The sequence below is a fragment of the Dromaius novaehollandiae genome, chromosome 25 (genome assembly GCF_036370855.1).
Source record: "Dromaius novaehollandiae isolate bDroNov1 chromosome 25, bDroNov1.hap1, whole genome shotgun sequence".
Lineage (NCBI taxonomy): Eukaryota > Metazoa > Chordata > Aves > Casuariiformes > Dromaiidae > Dromaius > Dromaius novaehollandiae.
In genome coordinates this window covers 4,416,834-4,440,419 of record NC_088122.1, presented here as the reverse complement: position 1 = coordinate 4,440,419, position 23,586 = coordinate 4,416,834, and the positions used below count along the sequence as shown (strand labels likewise).

General features: G+C 38.8%; 1 protein-coding gene across 3 annotated transcripts in view; it reads right to left on the bottom strand.

Annotated features, from left to right (window-relative positions):
• The window catches only part of MATK (megakaryocyte-associated tyrosine kinase), a 36,982-nt gene that overhangs the window by 11,750 nt on the left and 1,646 nt on the right, over positions 1-23,586 (bottom strand). The window contains exons 2-9 of one of the 3 annotated variants that reach the window (XM_064497222.1): positions 18,336-18,546; positions 13,006-13,137; positions 8,388-8,565; positions 5,478-5,659; positions 4,404-4,535; positions 4,242-4,279; positions 755-3,511; positions 474-571 (exon numbers count right to left, since the gene is read on the bottom strand). The gene's annotated coding sequence lies outside the window, so the exon portion shown is untranslated. The other 2 variants (XM_026105445.2, XM_026105444.2) reach the window with 2 other exon arrangements.

The following is a 23,586-nucleotide window of genomic DNA, read 5'->3' as shown; positions in this document are numbered from 1 at the left end:
GCAACTAGAGCAGAGGGAATAATTGCCTCTGCAACTCATCACACCGGCCAGAAAACTGGAGACCCGTTTTGCCCTAACCTTCAACACTTCCAATTTTCTGAACAAAATGGTAAAGAAAAGAAGAAAATTTGATCTCAGGCAAATGGTTAATTTGATTTTTTTAAAAATAAAATGCTGTTCAGTCCTTTAAGAATACTGGCAATTCAAAGGAAAAGGCAGTTTTGAAATAAACACATACTTGTTTACAGAATGAACCCAGAGCATCTCAATTCCTCACATCTCCCAGTAGGATTCCTCAAAACCTCTTGTCTTCCCTTCTTTGATACGCAACCCTACTCAAAGTTTTATACAGTTAAATCAGAGTTCACAGGTACCTCTAAAATATCCAAGAGCAAGAGCCAAGGCAGCAAGATTTTGCAACACTTCCAAATTCCCGGGTAAGCTTACAATAGTATGGAAAAAGTTTTTCTCACCTCCCAGGCTGAAGCTCTAACTGCTTGTCAGTCTTCCTTCTGGCATCCTTCCCTCGGGTCAGGGAGAGGAGGGCTTGCGCAGTCACCAGCACAACTTCCTACAGAACAGACCGTTGTGCGCTGTCATTCACATTGAGACTAAGAGGAGCAGCAACACAAAGAATGAAAGTCATCCAAGGAAGCACAAGTTGAAGGAAGAAGGACATGTAACAACATTTACTAGGAACAGCAACACAGTTTGTACAGAAAAGCAGCTCCTTTCTCAGCACAGATTTGGGTACCAGCAGTCCAGAGTGGGGGGTTCTCCTTTGCCTGCTCAGTTCTCTCCAGTCCCCAAGTGGACAATACAGTTGGATTCATCAGAAATGCAACAACATCTCAGCCTGAGAAATCTGCCCCACACTTGAAGCCTTTAAAAGGAAATCAGAAAATGGTGACGCATGTCACAAAAGCAGGCAACTCCTCCTACCTTGCCTCCGTGGCAACTTAGGGGATTCATTTTACCTCTCCTTTCAGTGTCTAAAGCCAAGGATCCACATCCCCTACGGCTTCCCTACAGCCAAGGGAAAGCGCCATGCAGCCAACCTGATTTCAGATGCCAACCTTGAGTACGCCAAGCTATCCCAGCAGTGCTGCTTGTTTTCTGCTGTTCGTAAAGGCGGCACAGGAAGGCTATCTCAGTCTTTGACATCCAGCTTCAGACATTTAAAAAGAACATCACTAAGTTTAAACATCCCTTTTTAGAGCTAAGATTTTTATAGCGAGACCCAAACTTCTCACTAGTGATACCACCAGTTCAACAGTGACGTGGGGAGGACCACTTAGGTGGGTATTTTACCCTAGGGAAGGGCTGGACCTTTAAGCAAGGTAAGATAAGGCAGTGTTTACAACAGCTGACTACATAACACAGATACAACACAAGGTCCAAATGGTGTTATACACTCCTATGCTACTTACACAGCAATCTCCCAGCCAAGTGGGCTGCAGGAGCCAGACTGACTGTTCCAAGAAGGATTTCCCTCCTTCCCCCAGCCGGCAGCAGTGCAGACAGCAGAGATATTTTCACTAAACCCTTAGAGAGCAGGTGGCATTTGCACAAATCTACATCTCAGTGAGAAAGCAGACTTTGCAGGAAAGCCCTTGCCCCCGTGCTCGAGGGACAAGTGGAAGGTGTGCTGTTACAGCTGACAGCCTCAGTTCATTGCACTGGGTTTTGGCAGCTGTTTTATCTAACAGCACCAGGCCCTTGCCGCAGTGTCCATGCTTGTGTGTCATGACCGAGGGGTGACGTGCAGCACTTACAGGGATGTTCCGTATCTCGGTTCTTGGTTGTTACGGGCATCTATGTCAACTATCCTGTCACGTCAGTTTAACTCTTATTTTTAGCACTAGTGACTTTTCTTTCCGTTCTGGTGATACTTGTAGCATTGTTTAATGTTTTTACTTCCCAATTTCTAATAAGGGAAGCTCTTTGGAGTGGATGCACTGTTGTATCCTCTTTTCTGCTCTGACCAAGGTAAAAGGCTAGAAGCTGCACAGGAACCAATCCGCACACTCCCCAGTCTTCGATTTACCAGCAACAGACGAGGTTAATTGTACAGCAAAAGGTAGAGGAGAATCAAGGCTTCCGCCCATGTGAGGTTATGAACCTCTACTGCATAAGTGTACAGGACGGATGGCAGCAGCTCCAGCACAGCCGGTTAGCTAAGTAACACTTAGTTCAGTAAGATGGCACAGTACTGGTTAAAAACAATGTATCTGTTTAAACAGCTACAGAAGCACTTAAGTGCATCCCTCTTCAAATATGTACTTTTGTTCCCTTTATAATTCTTAAGCCAGAATGTTTAAACAGAACCTGCTTTACCCCCCAAAACAAATATACTCTCAAGGAGGAAGGATTTGATGATAAACTAACGATCCAGAAATAATTTTCCAATAAGTCCTAAAAAGCAGTGGTTCAAAATACTCCAGAAAGCCCAAAAGTCAATTTTGCAAGCAAACAAAACAATAACAAGCAATTATGCATGCCTGTACACTTCAGCGCCCATGTCACCGCTCCCAGCTGGGAGCCTACAAAGTGCAAGATCCCCCTCCAAAAGGGGAAGAGACCCTATGCCAGTTTCAGCCACTTCAGATCAAGCTAGAAACTGCCTGATCCGGGCTGGAAATCTAGAGTAATACAGAAAATTTTAAAGAACACACACAGTAAGCTTGTGTTTTGCTTTGTATGCCACATAAAAAACCTCTGGTGTTTGTCTTTAAATCGTATTTGCCTCTGTCTACCTATTTTACTGCAGCAAGAGTTTCTTCTTGAGTGAGAGAGTGGGAGGGGAAGGAGACATAACAGAAAGGAAGGAACTGTTGCTATAGGCAACTTCACTCTTAAGAAAGAGTGCAATTTCTGTAGTGATCATAGAGTACAATTTAAAATTATCTACAGTATGTTATATAAAGGAAAAAGTTATTAAAATTGTCAAACAGACTAAAACTCTCATAAAAATTGGAACCATATGAGCATTATCTTACAAATGCAATAGCACTGTTAGGCAGCATCTTTTTTTTTTTTCCCCTTTATTCCCCTCTCCCTTGCCCTCTGCCGTTTCAACTGTCTCTTTTCTATCGCATGCATTAGATGTGTTTTGAGGAGGTGGCAAGGGGTCCATTCCAAGTATGTGCATATTTTGCTGAAAGCCAACATTTCTAAAACATGCTAGGAGGAGGAGGAGGAGGAGGAGATAAAATGGCAAGAGCCTGAATAAAACGAAGACAACAGTAGGAAGGAAATGCACAGCTGTCCTCAGTTCTTCCTGCACACACTGTGGAAGATGGAAAATAAAGTTATTTAGAAGATCACCATCATTTACACCAATACATAGCAACTAGGACTATACTGCAGAAAGGTGTTCAACACTCGCCTACAGCTAAGGTAACCAGCTACTTTGAAAGCCAGAATCAAGAATTTTCTATTCAAGCTGAAATCTACTGAAGTCCTTCTAGGGAAGATGTGATGAGTTTGGACCAGTATTATAGCCAGAAACCTGTAGGGGTTAAGGTTTTGTGAGGGGGGAGTTTTTTTTTTTAAAGCAAGAAAAAGTACAATTAATAAGCTGCAGTCTTCTAGAAAACATGATGATCTAGCCAGAAATAATTCCCCTCTTGTTACAATGAAAAAAGTGAGTTTAACTTTCTCCATCCACTGCATCTATACATGTACATCTTGCAGAAGTATTCTGCTGTCCTAAAACTGGACTATCACAGCATTTCCTACTTCATTCCTAACAAGCAACAGGGTTAATAAATAGTTAAGGCAGAGAGATGCAAGTTCAGAGTGATTGTACTTGTAAAATGGTTCCACATGCTGTCAGTGTAAATTTCTAAAACAAACTTCTGCATTTGGCCACAAAAGTTTCAGGCAAGGCTGGCTACCCAGCAGTTGCTTGTAATTCAGTCTAGTACTCCATTTTCTTTCCTCATATTTAACATGAGTAGCTATAGAGTTTTAATGTTTACTTATTCAGTTTTGGTCAAAAAAGTCAGTGCTATCATTGCAAAGAAATAATATGGCCAGGCACATTTTAAGCATTAATAAAAAAAGTACACAAGTACACTCAGTGCTAGAATGCAGATGTGGACTCACTTGAGGAATCATACTCCACAGGGCTACATGAAATGAAGATATCTTTAGCACACTGAAGATTCACCACTCATACCCCACCAAGCAGTCCCAATACAACAACTTGCATTTTACGAACTTGAGGCAGAACTAACCTCTGTACTTTATTCACTCCAAAATCTTGGTGATAATTCTGTGTACACGGAGAAATATAAAGTTAGACCTTTCAGCAGCTAGGCAAACTGGTATACACTGTTCTTGAAAATGCACCAAGTACTAGCACAGATATCCTTTCAAGACAATCAATGGTCACCCACCAAGAAAGGTCCTAGCATGCCTGAGCTGCCTGTAAGTGTAGGGGGATGCCAATCAGCAACCATCTGGTGTCATTACTCTTCCAAATATAATTATTCTTCCTCTGTCTGAAGTACAACTCTTCTTCACAGAACCTAATAGAAAGAAGTCAAAAAAAAGTTGCATGAAGTGCTGCTGAACAGCATTAAACTAGTCACAGGCTCAAAGCAGTCATTATCCTCAGACCAGCTAAATATCATACTGTTTGCAAACAACATGTAATTCCTATTTATAATCTGGTTAACACAGAAGCACCAGAAAATGTAGGAGCACATCTCTCCAGCAAAAAGGCTCAGGCTGCAAGCACCCAGAATAAATATGCTGATTTCCTGCCTAGGGTTGCTGCATATCATTCAGTCAGGTGCCAAACATGGTATCAGAAGTGACTATGGATCAGAGTAGACCAAAGTGATTTGTAGGTCAAAGTTGTAGAGGTTCATACTTTATTCAGAGAGACTGGGTAATAACAACAGGATGAAAAAGCAACATCTGACACATTCAGCTTAGGCTGTGAACTGCAGAAAACAGACAGCATGGCAGGACAGCTCTTTCCTTTTCCATATTAAGGAGGTAGAAGTGGCTGCATTGAAACATTATGCATTCAGTCAGAGAACTGAGCAACAGCCAGCATGAACAAGCCAACTGATCAACTTCAGTTAGAAGGAATGGTCCTGGAACAACACAACTTAAAGAAAACCCAGAATTATACTTCTCTTAAGGGACAGGGCTTTGTGGCAGGCCTTTTCTACAAACCAGTCATTCAACTACTTTTCTTCAGACATGACCAAGAGACTTTGTGCATTAATTCTACGGTCTCTGCAAGAAGAGGGCAAGAGTATTTTCTTTAAAAAAGACCTCCACAAACACACAACCATTAAGCAAACATGAAGTCAGAGACAATGATGGGAAACAGGTTTGTGACCAACTTAAAATCCATGCAGGGCAAGAATACCTATATTAGAAAAACTAAACAAATGAAGAAGAGAATTTCAGTTTCAGCAAACCAAGGAAAAAACCCCAAACAACCCCAACAGTACCCCAGGAAAAAAAAAAATCCACATTTCCATGGATAACTTGTTTCTTTTCCATGGGCCAATGCTGCTTTTCTTCTCTATGTCTCTTTATCACTTCCTTTAGGTTTTGCTTCTTTGTTGTCACCACATGCATTTTCCAAGCTCTATTTATCTCAACTGGAAGATCTTTGTCTTGATTCTTTTTTCTATAAGGAAATCACAACAAAGCATTTTAGAAAAAAATTTCAGTATTATCACATCAATGGAAGATCGATACGAGAACAAGAAGTCTGCTACTTAGCAATAAACCTGGTTTGCAAGTGTGAACTTCTAGATATTACTGAAAAAAGAAAAGGGAAATTCCAGATGTAGCTATTATATTTAAAGGAAGAAGTAGAATACATATTCTTTACTGGGTGTGTAGGATAAGCATGTCCTAAAGAGATGTCAGACAGACCCCTACCTACCACAGAGTCCAAGCACTGGATGGACATGAGCTCTGTAAAGTGTTTAACTAGACTGTTGCCTCCACTTAAGCCAAAGGAGACAAAACTCTTCCCAGACTGGTCATAGGGAAAATGATGGTATGCTCATCTGCACTCCATTCAAGAAACCTTTGGCAATCATGTACAGGGAAGAGTAAAGAAGTGAATTCTGCTAGATTAATCATCAGACATCACTGTTTGGCAGCTTTATACTGAAACAACTGAAACAAAGCATACTGCAACAAACAGACTGAACTGGTGATTAAGTCTAAATACACATTTTTGGGTTGTGTAAGTAATTCACCCTGATGATATAAAAAGGTATGAGAGCTATGTTATAAGATTTCTATTAAGATATTTCCTCTCACTTTTGAAACAAGCCAATGTTTACTGAGTAAGAATTGACAAAAAATGCAGAAAACCCTCACCCAAATGCAAGTCACTCACATTAAACATTCATGAGAAGAACAAGATTCTCTCAGAAATCAAAAATAAATATGTACAAGCCACAACATGATCTAATTGGAAAATCTCCCAATTGGAATTTGGGAAGGGATGGAGATGGACTACTTCAACTCACCCTACTCTCTGCTACATCTGTATCATGTTTTACACTCAAAAAGTAAAGCAAAAGCTAGCGCTCTCCTTTGCTATTTCCAGAATGGAGCTTAAAGCCTCTACTACCCAGTATCACTTTAGCTAAGCACAGTGAAAAAACATCTCCACTCACACCTTGTATTGCAGCCTGAACCTCCACCACTTCACATGCATATCCCTAGCATTAAGATCATTGAAACTGCACTCATAGATCTAACAAGGAAATTGGATAACTTTCCTTCATTTCCTATGAGTTGTAAAACATGTTGTTCAGGATTACTACCCATGACACTAACAATTTTAGGAGTTTCTCACCAGAATGTACTTTCACAAGCAAGTACTTATGCACATATTTACTCCTTATTAAAACTGCACACTACTCAAGGAGTGGACACAGCCATTAATAGTTCACAGCAACATTACACAGCTCTTCAGGACAGGAGGGGAAGGCAACATCCATTTAAACTGCAAAGAGCTCTAGAAAGACAATTGAAAACCCCACATACAATGACAGATGTTGTCTTGACACTATATATGGGTGAATCATGTTCTAGTTAAATTTGTATGTGGGTAGCACTTCATTTTAAAGCTCATATGAAATAACAATCATCCAGTACCAAAAAAACTTCTTAAAATAGTTTTTCCTGAGTCCACAAGCACCCAAGCACACTCCCTTGAATCATCATTACCACTTCTCGCAGTACCCACCTACTCCCTGGCTACTCTAGGGTATCTAGTCAGTTATCTGCCCATGCCACCATACAGTTACATAACTAAAAGCAAGGTAATGTTTTCAGGAATTACTAAAATATTAATAGAAACAATTAAGTGTTTAAACAGCTGGCAGAGCACTGCAAACTGTATTAGCCACACAAAACTTAGACTAAAAAACCTAGCATGTAGGCCAATAAACATGTATCTGAACATCAGAGCAAGGTAATTATATGAAATAACAGAGCATGGAATAAATTCAGCTAAATTAAGTATTCCTGAAAAAAATACATTAAAAAAATTAAGACTCTTCTTGAATCTGTGTCCTGCAAAAACAATGTCAACTACTTTTATTCATATAATAGTTGAGGCCCAACAAATTACAAAGAACAGTGGAAACTAACTTCAGAGGCATAGCTGTTCTCACAAACAAAACAAATTTGTCTAGAGAGTGAGGAGTAAATACTGGAACCCCACTGTAAAGACTTTGGTATAGTCATTAGAGAAGAACTTCACTGAAGAGAACTCTAAACAACCACACAAGAATCTCTCAGGAAAATACACAATCTCCTGCCCAAGTCAAAGGAAAAACTTGACAATTCTTGTGCTCAGATATTTTCACAGCCATAACTAAGACAAGACTTAAAGGACTATGTACAAAGATGATGGAACATTTAGAGCAGAAGTTTTTTCTAAAGAGAGGTTGGCTCAAACAGTCAGAAGAAAACAATTCACTTGTGAAATAGTTAAAGAAATAGTTAAGATTGTATTTGGCTTGATTCTGCTATGCTTATGCTGTTTTTGAAAGTTTTAACTCAGTCATTTCCCTATTAACTGTAACATTACTTCAGCACAAGTTTAGAGAAAAACATTGCTGAAAACACTTTTTTAAAAAGGTTGTTTCTCAGCATGGATTATGATTTCAGCAGAGGTTCACACAGCAAAGCTGAACAACAGCCTTACACTCAGATCGTGCTTGGGTAACCAAGATCTGTTTACTACAGTAAATGAAATCGTAAAGCATGCATTTCTATTGCAATTTTTCTTTCAGGAATGTTTCTTAAGCACCTTTTAAGTGCTGTACACACTTCTAGAACATAAGCATGCTCTGCCATGTCCATAATTCTACAGACTTACCCACCTTCTGATGGCTCCCCGGATATGTGCTGCATACGCACCTGCTCTGTGCAAGAGACATCACAGAGCTCACATTGAAGTTGGTTTTGAACCCTGCGGGGGCCACTGTTTCCTTGGTTTCCTGTCTTCTGAACAGCTTCTTTCTTTTTGTGCTTTTGCCATTCTAAGTGCTCCTGGCAAGTCTGCAATCAAACAGGGCAACACATTCATTTCCCTTTCAATGATGGTACTGTTTTTCTACTGAAACACTAAGTGCCCCCTGAAGGAAAAAAAAAGGAAGATTTCCTGAAACAGATGAAAAATACTCACTTCAGAGTCACATTCAAACCTGTTATGTCTAAAAAGCTCAAAGTATAAGAGTCAGATGTATCTCTCCTTTACTGACTTACACTACTGCAGGCAGTCACATATAACCTATTCATTTTAGGTTCTTTATGCAGTCAATTGTGGCCTTGGCTGTAAGGCTTACATATGGTCAAAGGAATCCACTTGGTCCAGTTATGAAGTTTAGATCTTTGTGACTGCTGAGCACACCTAATGCAGCTGGTTTAAAGGTGCCTATATTGTATGTATATGAATTTGGTTAGATGAATGTCATCTTACAAAAGACAAAGAGTTAAGGCTCCTGTTGCCCAGACTTCTTCAATGTCTAAGTCTTCCATGAGGCAATGACTAAGAATTGTAACTAATGTAGACAGAAGTTTAAAAAGGTCAGGTGGTTTACAGGCACACAATAAGTTTCCTTCTAAAAAGTCTGTAGGAGGTTTAAATGTGATGACTTCTTGCAATCTGATTATACTCTTCTGGAAGGACACTGTAGCACTCTGCTAACATTCCTGTTGCATTTTACCACAAGGTAAAATACATTACAGCTGTCCTCATGAGCCCAGGGGTGGCATCACCTTAAATGAAGTTGGACACTGTGTGTTCCTGACCAATAGGCTAACGAGTTAAAGACGACAGTCTTGAATGCCAGATTAGATCTTAAAGGAAGTAATTACATTGTGTACAATGTAGTGAGTTTTTTAGCTTATTACTGGAACTTCAACCTAGTGAGGTCAAAGAAAAAGGAACAGTGAGCACTCCAATTATTTCAACCTCAAAACTCAGCCAGCAGACAGTTCTGCAACTGTATATTCAGATTAAGAAGTCCAGTTCAAGAGCAGGACATGAAAGGAGGAGGCAGGGAGTGATAAACATTTAAATGGAGGAACACAAAGTATGTGGAAAACAGCTGTGGAAAAGTGACAGGCAGAGGGCTGGGGACTGAGCTGGGAATAATGGCGGTGGTATGTTTAGTATAGTTGAAATTAAGACACAATCAATAGTATTTGTACCAATAAATTTACCTCTTTATTTGCAGCAAATATAACAAAATAATTTTGCACTGGATACTGAAAACCATAGTTTTCATGAGAACAGACCAATGCTTACAAGCTGTTTGGCTCGAACTTGGAAAACCTACACCAACATCCTGCATGTTACCAAGCAGTTAAGATGGAACCTGGTGCCTTATCTTGTTAAGAGCAGAGTGGGAAGGGGGTTGTTACCCAACTATTCAGTAAGACTTACCATTAAACCACCATAAGGTCACCCTCCTGTAAAAAGAAAGACAGCTACTCTGTGTTTATAGACAGTTACAGTTACCGCCTTCTACCACTCAAACACTTGTCAAAGACAACTGGAGATTATGAGCATATGAATAATATCTTATTATCAACATATATATTAGTTTGGGAAGAAAAAGTTTCAGAGAGATTGACTAAAGTATTTCAAGTGATGAAAAGCCTAGTTAATAGGGCTTTCTTCTTCTTGTGTGGAAGAAAAAAAAGAGCTTCCATTCAGATTAACAGAAGTAAGCTGAGAAAGTAGTAAAAGAAGGAATTCTTCCCCTTATCTTTAAATATTGTTGCTCATAGTGGAATTCAGTTGGGTAGGTTCCACACATCCATCCACAGGGACAGCTGACTGATACTGGGCATGAAATGAAGATACTAATAACCAACTGCAGAACAGAAAGCACACCAGAAGATCTATTCCCAACCTTTCATTTAAACTAGTTAAAAACAGAAAGATGTTTTATGCATCAGTAAGAAATATTTTATTCTCACAACAGTAAGATGTTATCTGACAAAATTCAAAATATGAAAGAATGTTTAAGGAGTGTTCCTCTGAACTTTCTCTCTCCTGTGAGAAATAAGTTCTTCTTTCATACAGAGTTGCCAGCCAGCTATCCATAAGACTCACTGCTGAAAACTAGGAAAGAAGGAAACAGTTAGAAAAACACGTTGCCAGAAGATAACAGATAAAAGGCAGGCAAAGGATACCTACATGCACTAGAACTTCTGGTGAAAGTATTTCATAGCTGACTGTAGCCTGATCTATCTTACAGATGCTCTGTTGCTGTGAATTATTTTAGCATTGAGTAACAGAACTTAAAGCACACAGCAGCCTTTCAATTACTCTTAGAAAGAAGCACTATTTCCTTCTGTTCAAGGAAGGAGTCCCAGCTTTGTAGCCTTTTGGAAAACCATTACTAGAGCCAATATGTTCTTGTTTCCAAGAAAAATTCATCTATAAGGAAACAAACTTTGGAGACTGTTCCCATCTTGCATAGATGACAAAGGTATTCAGCTCCTCCTACTGTTCCATGTCATTTAATATTGCAGGGTAGGACTATGTAAATTATGAGGAATATCTTAGTTGAATGCTTGAGAGGAAAAAACAAAAAGCCCAACAAGCAAAGCAGTTTCCTTCAGTCTTGGAAGAGCCCTGCTCAGCAGCACTTGTCATAGTCTGAGGGTGTTCTAGGGAAACAGGACACAAGCTTGGATGCTTAATAGTCCCAGACATTGAGGCTTGATATCCTTAGTGAGGGTAAGCGAACAAAATTACTTTGAGGAAATAGCCAAGCTGTTTCAAATGAGGGCAAGCTGAGTACAGCTCTACATATGGAAGCTGCTCAATTGCACACGAGTATTGGAATCACGAGTCTTCTGAACTGATGGAGGAATCCACAAGTGCAAAATGCTTCTTCAGGCAGCAGGTAGTTAACCCACAAAGTTTGCTGCCATAGGAGGCCAGAAAGCTAAATGTGAAGTTAGATTTTAAGGTAAATTCAACTAATAGTAAGTTTGTATTTTAACAAACACAATATTTTGTAATTAATTTCATCCATCAAATATCATCACTGAAACCAGGAATAAGTCCTCCCCTTACACCATGACCAAACAATTAAGTAAAGGGTGCAATGACTTTAAGCTTAGTCCTAAAGCTCTCAATATCACTGCAGGAAGCAGGACACCTAATATGACACCTCTAAGGCCAAATAACTTTTTTTTTTTTTTAAATGATGCTTGATCTAAGCATCCCAGCTGTATTCTTTACTAGGACTAAAATGTCAAACAAATTCTAATGACCATGCGTGAAGTAATTTTGTATGGCACAGTTTCTACCAATATTAGGGGAAACTGTTTGAAAAAAGTCTTCACAACAAACTGTTCCCCAAGATCCAGTCCCCATAGTATCCAAGTGCTACAGATCTGTAAAGTAAACCTGGAAACAAACAACCCCCCCCCACCCTGAATAACTAAGTGGAATTCATAAAAAAGGAGTTATTTTTATCTATTTTATTTTTTTGAAGACCTGTTAAAGGAGATTCAAAAAATGAGAAAATAGAGTCAAAGATAATCAAGCACTGAAAACAGTATAGAGTGTGTCAGATTTAACTGAAGAACAGACTTCATGAAGAAATTTCAAAAGTATGTGAACAAGAAATTCAAAACAGCACACAGTTATTCTAGAAGGCAGAAAAAACTGCCTTTATCATCAAAATATTTACATTTCATCTGCAAGAAAAAGCTTGTATCATTACCAAATAATTATCAGAAGAAAAAAAAATATGGGAGTCAGTTTTTAATCACTTCTTGCCTCTTCAACAAAGCAAAGTTATCCAACATTTTTAGTTATGGATATACTGTTAGCTATTCTTTATACTTTAACACAAACATGCCCAGAAGCTTGAGGAACAAACAATTTACAATCTCAGTGTACCTATTTAGATCATTTTTTAAGAAACTGATGATTGAATGAGTTAATTGACATAACCAATTAAAAGTTCAAATACTAGTTCTGTAACAGTTTCATTTAGGATATCTAACAGTGATAGAAATATTTTCTAGCATAACATCAAAATTCATGAAGAATATGTAAAACAGTTCATATCATATTCTCTCGGGAAATAGAAATATTACTTAGACACTCCAGTCACTTCAAATACTGTTTGGAGACATAGTTATGTAGTAGTAAGTTATGTTTTCTATTTATAAACATACAAATGATGTGAAAATGATTTCAGAGTTTATTTTCGGTTTTAGAAAATGCATTAAAAATAGCCTGTTTAGGAGAATTTAACACTTGGCATGAAACAGACTGAAGAAGTTATTCTCTTTCTATTAGTGGAGAGGAAGAGGCTTTTCCAGAATGAAATTCTGAGTAGGAGGCTCATCCCCTTCCATGACCACAGGAAGTAGTGGTGGCCCTAGTGTTTAAGTGTCACATGTTCGAGAACCCATTTAAAGTCACCCATACTGCACAAGCTTTAAAATAAAGCCAATACATACAGAATACATGAACGCTGGGCTCCAGCAGCACTCATTTGGTGGGTAGTACAAATCCCTGGCAGTATGCTGCAGCTGAGCAGGTACTGGCTGGTAATATTACTTGCTCTCACAATTGCTTCCAGATGCTGGTTGCTCATTTAAAAGAAAAAAAAAAAGTGGGGGGTTAATTGACTGACTTGGCAGGCAGCAGACAATTCACAGATTTTGTTTCTTGATGTCTGTCCCTAAAATAGTAGATAACAAGACTGTTTATAGGAAAAAAAACCATTTAATGACATTCTGGTGGTATGGGAAGGGAACGACATGGAAGCAGGCTAATAGTGCTTACTCTAGGAGAACATCAGCTGGAAGGGAAGGGGAAAAAGTAGGAAGTACTGGCAATCGCTCCAAACAAGTGGGCAGTTTTAATCTACTCCCATGAGGGGTCTCATTCTGATTCCATATGGTGTTCGGTCTGAGACACCACAAAATTAGGGTATGTTGCCAATTTCTGAAGTAAGACACAAGACCTCTTTAAAACATACAAAATCCATTGTTCTTGCTAGTATGACAGATATTCCTACAGTGGGAAGATTTGGTTACTTTGACTCTCCAGAAAAATAACTAGATCTGGAGCACTTGAATTAGAAAGATCTTTTACCACTTAAGAGACAAATAACATGCTGAATTCTAAAAGCATCACCCTAAAATTCATTAGAAAAGTCAAAGCCAATTCATTAATAGCAATACCCAGTGATATTTATTATGGACTGAAATACATTGTATTAGACTGGAGGAAAAAGAGGAAAAAAGGGAAAAGACACTCATCCCTAGAGAAACAGTCTTTACTTGGATCAGTACAACATACAACAACTTTTTAGTCCTTTAGTTACCCTGACAGATGCCTAGGGGCTGAAGACTTATGACCAGTGGCAGATCAAATCAAACTCGTAAGCACCCTTAATAGCTGTTGGTGACCAGACAAAGGACATACTAGCCATCAGGAAAATCTGTCTGTTCTGACTGGTCACATACAAACATCTCCAAAAGACGATTCATCCTAGCAATTGCTTTCTGTTACCTACAGAGGGAGTCTAGACTAGCTTACACACAAGACAGACTTGAGCAAAGTGAAGTCCCCTTACAAAACAAGAAAAACTATGCAGTGATAGAACAACTGGGTTAAATCTCTGTCAAAAAAAGATATTATCTGGCAATAAGAACATGCAGGTTTATGCAGCACAGTATCCTGTCTCCAGTGGTGGTTGTAAGCAAACACCCAGGGAAGAGGTGGAACAGGGCAAACAAACAATACTCCCTCACAACCTCCCCCAGCCTCTACTATCAGCTCCAAGAGCATCCCAAGTCTGACAGAAACTGCTCATTGGAAACCCTCAATCTCTCTCTCTAATAGCTGCTCAGTCTCCTTGTTTTCCCTTTAGCTTTTTGCAATCAAAACATCTGTGAACAAGGACTTTTGCAGACCTGCTATCCATTGCAAGAACCATCACCTCTTGTTTTAAATTCTTGCTTTAAAACTAGCTCCTACTAGCTTCATTTGAAGATTCGTCTTCTTGCACTAGAAGAGACAAGTAACAGTCACTTCCTATCCAGCTGCTTCATGCCACTTCGGATTCCATAAACATCTAATATCCGCTTTAGATCATGTCTCCCAGCTTGCAGAGTCCCAGCCCACTCAGACATCTCTGCTATGGAAGCTATGTTATGCTTTTGATCATCCCCGTCACCCTCTTCAGGCCCTTCCCCAGTCCTACCATATCCTTTCTGAGACAAGGGGAGCAGGGAACTTCCAACACAGGCAAGCCACTACCACATGAACCAGCAGCATAATGATGTTTTCTGTCCTCTATTTTTGTTCTTAATGCCTAACATTTGATTAGTTTAGCTACTGCTGAGTACTAGCATAAACTCCAAAATTTTGCTCCCGAGTTACGATTGCCAGCACCAAGTGTCTTATTTTGTGGAGGACAGTCCCCCGTCCCCCCAAATTTCTCCTGCTGCACTTTTATTGCTTAGTCATCCATAAGGTCTTCCTATAATTCCTCACGTTGTGCTCTGAATACCTTAGTACTAAGTTTTATTGCCTCACTGCTTGCCTTCTTTTTCAGGCCACTAATGAGTATACCGATCCACACATCATTCTGCAAAGTTAAAAACATGCTGATTATTACCATACTATACTGCCAGTACGAGCTGAAAGAAAATATCTTCTCACATAAAAAAGGACTTATAAACAAAAACACCACAAAACACCACACACACACTCTTCATAACCAACTGTTTCATTCCAAATTATACTGCAGTTCTAAATTATATTAATACCTACAGCCAACTGTGCACTTGAGGAAACAATTCTCTCCTGATCCCAGCACTAACTACGCTCAAAACAATATTCAGTTATAACTATTTCAATTACAGAACTGTAAGAGCTATGTTTAGGAGAACAGGATTGTATGTTTTTCCCTCATGACCAATAAAGAATACAGGAGTTTCATAGCCTTCAGCATCAGAAGGGACAGCTTCCTGTGTAAACTATACAGTTCATTCCAAGAGCTAATCTGGTGGCCCCCACAACTCTCATCCTTGTCTGTACTATACCGGGCATATCCCATGTTTAAAAATAAAGTTCCTTCTACACCACTTCTAGCATAAAAACTGATCAAGAATCTTGTCTCAGAGTGAGAAGGAGAGGCAGCTATATTCCTGTCCTTTAAGTCATCAGGTCTATAGTCCTGCTGTCACTGGTATTAGGGCGGATCAGGAAGAGAACTGCCACTGTAGGCAAGCTGCTCACCTGCTGTTAGTCAATGAGGGCTTGTCATTGAGAAACTTGTTTATTAAAGGAGGTAGAAAACTGTCCGATTACCCCCCTGCTCTTTGCAGAATGGCTTGTCACTTCTGTTATCATGGAGTGTCTAGCAAGAATTGTAAGTATTTTCCACCCAAGTACAAATGCATCTACATTTGACTTGAGCTACTCAGCAGTTCACAGTCCTTTCATCTGTTATTTGTAGATTCCTTCCTCCTTCAAATATCTTATTCTATACTTGGCAGTAATTTGATACTTCCCCCTACAAATATATCCTTTGGGTTAGGCTAGATGCCTAAACTTTATTTCCCTGTTTCATTTTACTTTGTGTTACAGCTTTACCTTGCTATCTTCATGACAAAAGATGGACAGGTAATAAATAAATCTAATGCTAACAGCAGGATGGGTTGGAGATGTTAGTGTACAAGCTGTACTGATGGCTTGGTCTAGGAATTCACATTCCTGAAGCTTCAGAAGTTGACAGTTTTTCTTCAAGACACCAAATGTACTCTTATTAGAACTACCAATCTACAACTAGTGCAGATAAGTCTCACTTTTTCAGGAGGAGAACACTGGCACATCAATGTAGATTAAAAGGTGCTGATGAACCTATTCTCTATTGATGCCAAAGTATATCTGCAAAAAGAAAAATCATCAAAAAGCTCCCACAAGCTCCACTGCCTGCTGAAGTGTTCTCAGTACATAGATTAAAAAAAATAAATCAAAACAACTCCCTAGTTAAGCAAACTCCCAACTAGCCTACTAGTTCAAAGGCACAAGTCTGAACAAAGATCTGTTTTTCCCTCGGAAAGCATTAGAGATATGTCTGTAATAAATCACATGAGATGTAAAGACAGTGACTCACTTCATTATCTTTAAAGCCTGAGAACAGAATACTCTGAGACAAAAGTCCCTAGGAAATGCTGATACCAGCTGCACTTTGCTCTCTGGTAGCGGTCTTAGTGAAGAAACAATAAAATGATTGACACAGTACTGCAGAAACAGTACTACAGAGATTACATGATATTAGTCTGAATTTCTGTATTATACCCACTCATTTTACAAAAAAGCACCATTTAAGTAGGCCTGCAAATTTAACCTTAAGGCTCAAAGTTAAATACAGTGCAAAGTAAAGGAAGAAATATGCCAGCAAAAGAAGTTCTGACAGGCAACAGACAAAAGTAAACACTTGGATGTAGTAAACATTTCCGTTGATAAATCACAGCAGTGAGCTCAACATGTAATAGATATGTGAATTTTGGAATAGGTAAGAAGTTGCAAAGTCTTCATAACTTGATAGCATGCCAAGGCAGGCAATTCCTAATTTAGTTCACTGGGAGCCCTCACTTACTACAGACCACCTCACAAATAGGACAGCACATCCTTTTTTCATAATGCAGCTAAATCTTTACAGTGGACAGGTAAGTGGTTTTTTTGGCAAGAAGGGGGCATGGCAGCAGCAGGAGGGGTGAAGTCTGCTCAGACAGACAGACAGCCACAGCTGACTGGAAACAGTTTCTCCCCAAAGGATCAGTAATCCTAATTTTAATCCAGAAAATACGTGTAGATGATGCAAACTCAGTAAACAACCAGTACATACCAGCTGTACAGAGCCATTTTTCAGAAAAACTGCTTTTAAAGACTTAGTTAATTTAGCCAATATCAGCAGTAATATGGAATGAAAGATCCCTTGTCTTTGAACCATTGTGCTCACCAGGTCAGAACATTATTAAAAGACTAATGTACTTCCTGCAAATCACCTGGGAGACAGAAAGGGCTGGGGGGAGTGAGGAGGGGCAGGGAGAAAAATCAAAGTACTACCTCTAAAACTTTCTGAACAACTAGGCTTTCAACATCCAAGAAAGCAACATGACTTAGTACAAGGGAGTTGCTGGCTCCTACTGAAGCCCTAATCCAAATACCACCACACTTCCTCAATAGTTTCAAATCCTAATGAGCCTCTCTGACCCAGTCTCCATACCTGCACAATATGGGCGAGTTTACCTATACCACAAGGATGTAAATTCACGTAAGTCAACTGAATAAAGAAAATACTGTACACACACACAGCCACTGCTTGAGATGGAGTGCAGCTGGCAAAACAGTCTCTGGGAAGAGCCCCTGAGAATTACTTGCAACAGACTAGACCCAAAGCTTGGATTTATTAGCCCTGATACATTGCCTATTACTTCCACTGAGTTATCTGAGAGCAACATTCAAAGAGGAAGAATTAAAGCTCTATTAAATCATCGTGCAACAGAGGAAGTTCCCAAATAGGGTTTTCTTTTCAGTATCCTGTCACCTGAAATGCACATTTTAGTGCCAGAATGAAATGTGTAGAGATGAAAAAAACTGAAGGTAGTAACAACTGAGACTTTTCAATTAAAGACTGGACACACAGAGAATAAACAATCTTAATCATTACTAGCTTTACTATGCAACTAACATGAGCAAGTGCTGTCAATACAGGTTACCAACTAAAACAAACAAACAAAATCAGGAAGTGTCCATGGATTAATACCTGTAATTTTGGTGTTATGACAGGCTAGGGAATAGGTTTCCACTGCTGACTTCCATAACCATAGTCCTGTCCCCGCTGTGTCTGACATGCTCCAGAGGCAACAGCTGTATTGGCCCAACAGTGGGAACATAAAATTTGCCATGCAGGAGTTTGCTGTATCGTATGGCTTGCTGCACTGGTTGGATGTGATTGAACGGTAGCGGGCTGAGTGCTGTAAAAAAAAGAAATAAATGAAAGATACAAACAAATATACAGGAGCACAAGGTTTTCATTAACAGACCCAGTTTCCATATGCAGAATCAACTAATATTGTATTTTATTAGCACCCTGCAGGCCAGTCAACTTCTGCAAGCTTTGACTAACACTGCAGTACAAGTCTGTGCTACAAAGTTAAGGTCACAACTGATGAAGACTGGAGCTGAGATAACCACAGGAAGAAGCCAGAACAGAGGTCTCCGAGAAAGACGATAGTAGCACAGATTGCACACTATGATGAACAACAGTTTTACCTTGGGTACCACGGGCAGAAAACACTCATGGTTTTATCCAGCACTAAGTCAAAGCGGAATCATTAAAACATCTTCTCATTCACTTAAGTAATGTATCTCACTCCTTAGTCCATCATTACATCTTTGCCCTACAAAGTATAATTCAGGCAAATGTAGCATGCTAAAAGTTGCAGCAGTAACACTTTTAAGGAGCACATAACACACCATCCAGAGAGTGAGCTCTCCAATGACACACGACATTTAAGAATGTGCCCAAAGGATGCTATTGTTGGGTTCGTTAAATTCAAGCTTTCATTTTTTATATTGCTCTTAACTGTGTAATTAATTCCAAAGCTCAACATTTATTTGCATATACAGTACATGTCTACATATTTTATAATCTAAATATATAAAAATGCTATTGCTACTGTGAAGACACTGATCAGTACTATCTGTTCTAAAGCAGCCTTCAAATACAAGACCATTACCATTTTATTAATAGATATTTAAGCACTATAAAGTGTCATATCCTTTCAGAGACAATGGAGGACTAAGCCAAGTATATTTGAAGGAACACTACATGTGACATGTTTAAAACTCTCCACTACATTTTAACATTATGCTTATCCTCACCACTGACCTGCATCAGGATAAAACCTAGCATGGAGATTTCATGCTTGGCTTTACGAAGAATCTCCAAACCATTATGCAGATAATGCAAAAACACCTCCCTTTAGATAAAAATCTATCACTTGCAACCCTATGACATTTCTCCCCTGAAAAACAAACTAGAAGCAGTCCCTATGTGCGCATGAAACAGCCATTCACAGCTTCATCTGGAAAAGGATGCTCAAGACAAATACACAAGTACATTACATTTTTGCTACATTTTACATCCTCATTTGCCTCAGTCTGCATATTTAATGCCCTCATAATATCCCTGTGGGATGAAGAAATGCTGTTATACAGACAGAAACAGAACTACAGAGGCCATGGAAATGCTAATGTGGTTTCTGGGAAAGGAAGACAGAGAGCAGCCTAGAGATCACGGAATGGTTGAGGTTGGCAGGGACCCCTGGAGACCACCTAGTCCAACCTCCTGCTCAGAGCAGGAACAACTAGATCAGGTTGCCCAGGCCCATGTCACACAACACAAGCAAAGGTTATTTTGGTTCCAAACTTTGTACTAAATGCTTGCATGAATGGCACATGGGCTTTATAAAGGAGGATTTTTATCTACATATCCCACTGACAGGATAGCCTATCCCTTCCAGCAACACAGATGTAGATTCTTGTTATATCCAGACAGAGAAACTTGATAAAAAAGTAACTTATGTTACTGAAGAAATCATTATAACCAGATCTCTGTCAGCTCTTGACTGTAAACACTTTGTAACACTTTAGTTATAAGAGCTGAAGTACAGCATGAGACATACAATGCAGATAGTTTATTATAGTGGGGAACTTAAGTCAGAGAAAACAGAAATAAAAAAAAAAACATAGTTCATTAGTGTAACAGTTCACAGCAACTTCCCTAAAATGACATTATTCCACTGCATGAGGAAAATGGACTAAGAACTTCCTCTAAAAGCCTTTTCAAATCATGCACTTTCCCATCTTACCTATAAAGTAGAAAACTGTTAGAGCATTCCTCCCTCTCCCACACCTCTACTGCTTGTGCATGTACTATTTTGAAGACATGGTTCACTCCAACACCCAAGTCAAAGGTTTGTTTTTTAAAGAGTCAACATTTGCAGAGATTGAATAACTTATAACTCCACTTGCTTTCATGTTTAGGTATTTAATTTCAAAAGATGAAACAAGGGAAAAAGTTATTTACTTCTTCCAGCTTCAGAAACTGTTAAAATGAAAGGCCACAGATAACAGCAAACATTTAAATTGAGACCTTTTAAAATTGGATATTAATATTACTCTAATAATTACAAGCATTAGTCTCCAAGACTTTCCACTGTGTGTACATGGAAACAGAAACAAGAACCATCACCCTTCGTAAAGAGACTGCTAAATATATTGAAAAAAAATCGGGGGAACAGGAGAAAAAAAAGAAACTGAGCTTGTACATACAGAATTCAAAAGCATCACGCTATGAGCTTAAAATGTAATAGCTTCCCATCCTCATCAGAAGCAGAATTTTGTTATAACACTCCCCCCGCCCCACAAAACACAATGAGTCTACATCATGGCCTTGACTTAACATTAAGCTTTAGGTCTTGTAACAAACCAAAACTTTGAACTGCAGGGTGTATGTCAAAAAAAAGTGATCATCTGTTCTCAAAACCAAAGTTGTTCCTCTGTGAATGCTTTGTAACCTTTATCAAAGATAAATTGCTTAGTGACTTTGACATTTTTACACAGTGCTATCTTTGAGAGTCACTTTAGAATATTATCTAAAAAGGTAGTTTACTAGAAATCTTAAAACAATAAATGTACAAATTCAACATGCAGAGTAGGGAAAAAACTCTTTACCAGTATCAGGTAGATCCTAAAGCCTGAAATATCATTATTCCAAGACAGAGAGACTTTCTTAGGAAGCTTACTGCTCATCCAGTTCAAACTATACTGAATCCTGTCCCAGAACACATCATACAGTCAGTAGAAATAACATCAGTATCTACAGCTGAATTTTGATTAAAATGATTACAAATTCAGTATTGTCTTCTGACATGTCATGTTAGAAAGCAATAGACAGCAGTTATGAGGCAACTTCCAGCTCACGTAAGGCAGCCTAAATTTACACATATAGCAGTGAATTTGTCAGGGGAGACTTTTAATAATACCATAGCATCCCAGTATCATCATTATCTGAAGCCTATACAGGGTATGACCAGGACCATTCTGAACTGGTTTCAGGCACATCTGACAGAGTGCTCCCACATGGCTGTGACAGCTGATCTGCCTGAACTAAAGATTGTATGTGAATTGCCCCCAGGCCAGTTTTGATTGCAGTGGTTTACAGCATCTGTAAGCTGCTTTGGGGAGAGAATTTTGAAAGACAGGACTTGGACTGTTATTACTATGGTGGTGATACCTCTCATGTATCTCTTATCTCCTGGCTGTTATAACACCCAAGATATTTGGAACTAGATGACTGGAAATTCTGAAATTGAGCCTTTACAAGACACAGATAATGCAGATTTTTTGTGAGAATTTCCTTAGACATCCCGCTGTCACATATTCAGAGAAGTGTTCAGCAAGTAACCATATCCGAAGTGTAAGCTTGGTGTTATATTAATAAAAATAAAAATCAGCCATCAGTCATCCTGCTAGATGGCCACACATATGCTGGCACTTTGATCAGGTAACCTAGAGACAGTTCCTCAAGACAGATCCCATACTGCATGGTGTAATGTATTAAGTCTACAAGATTACCAAAACATTTACCTGGAAAATGCAAAGCTCTACATGTTTGAGGATAAAAAAAAAAAGGGTGAAGACTACATGTTGCTTCACTTTAAGCATTTGCTGCAGACTGATACACTTCACATATCATTCACATTTTTCAGCTGTGATTCTGATACAATGCTCAAGCTACCTACAAAGTTTGGTGACCTAAACAGATTCATGTTATTATAGCACAAGATTCAACAGGGCTTTAATGTTTCAAACTTTCACTAACAAAAATAGTCACGCATTCCTCTGGAAAGACCTGTATCTTTACAAAGAAGAAATCGTCCTTAGAATTCTGAAATATATCCTTGAAATATGAAACACTTGAAGTCTTATAACAGTCCTTTTGTCATGTTTTATTTCTTCCATGATGATGGTAAGATGTGTAAGGTTTGCACGAGTGCTGTAAATATTCAAGCCAACTGATAACTTCATAAAGCCTGTAAGATATTTTGGAATTATGGCATTCATATTGCCATATTTTCTCTATTTAAGACCATGCAGAATACATGCTCTGAAACCAAAAAGCTCTGTCAATGACTGCAAACCATTCATATCAAATATTAAAAACAAATAATACTGTGTAATTATTGTTGGTGCCAGTCCAAATAATTTCAGTGCCAAGTTTGACAGCAATGTCAATGGACTTATTACCAATGTATATAAATCAAATTCATGGTTTCAGGGAGGCAGTTACATCACTGTAGACATGTGAACCCTATAAGGACAGGTAAGCAAATATATTTGTGTATTGTTTTTGTTGAAACAAATACTTAATCTTGAGACTAACAAGCTGTTCTCAAACAACCATTCTTGAGCCATACATCCCACTGTTCATAACTCCCTACCCTCAGTTCACACATGGGTACTTGAGTACAATGCTTTGCCAAACAATGCAAGATACAGGAAAAGCAGGCACCTTCCTCAAGCCTTCCAGGAAAGAAGGGAGTAATTCAGACAGCATTTACTACGCATTTTTATTGTTCATGAAGAAGTTTCAGGGACTGAAAGATAATGTGAAATGCAAATAACATTTTCTTACTGATAGTTTGACAGAAAAAGCCTTTTTCACACCAAGCTGAGATTAGAAGATGTGGTCACTCAGTAAGCTTAGTCTGACTTTCTACGCTAAGCAAGGTTACAGCATGCAATGAGGTCTCATGCACAGGCTACAGCCATGCAGACAGTGACTTACTTTAATACAAAAAATACTAAACACTTTACTTCTATAAACCAGAGACAAACACATAAAAGCAGGCTACCTGCAGTCACAAAAAGTTACTATGCTTTAAGAAGGGATCTTAAGTATCACAACTTAAACACACATTCAGATTTATCACAAATTAACACATGCT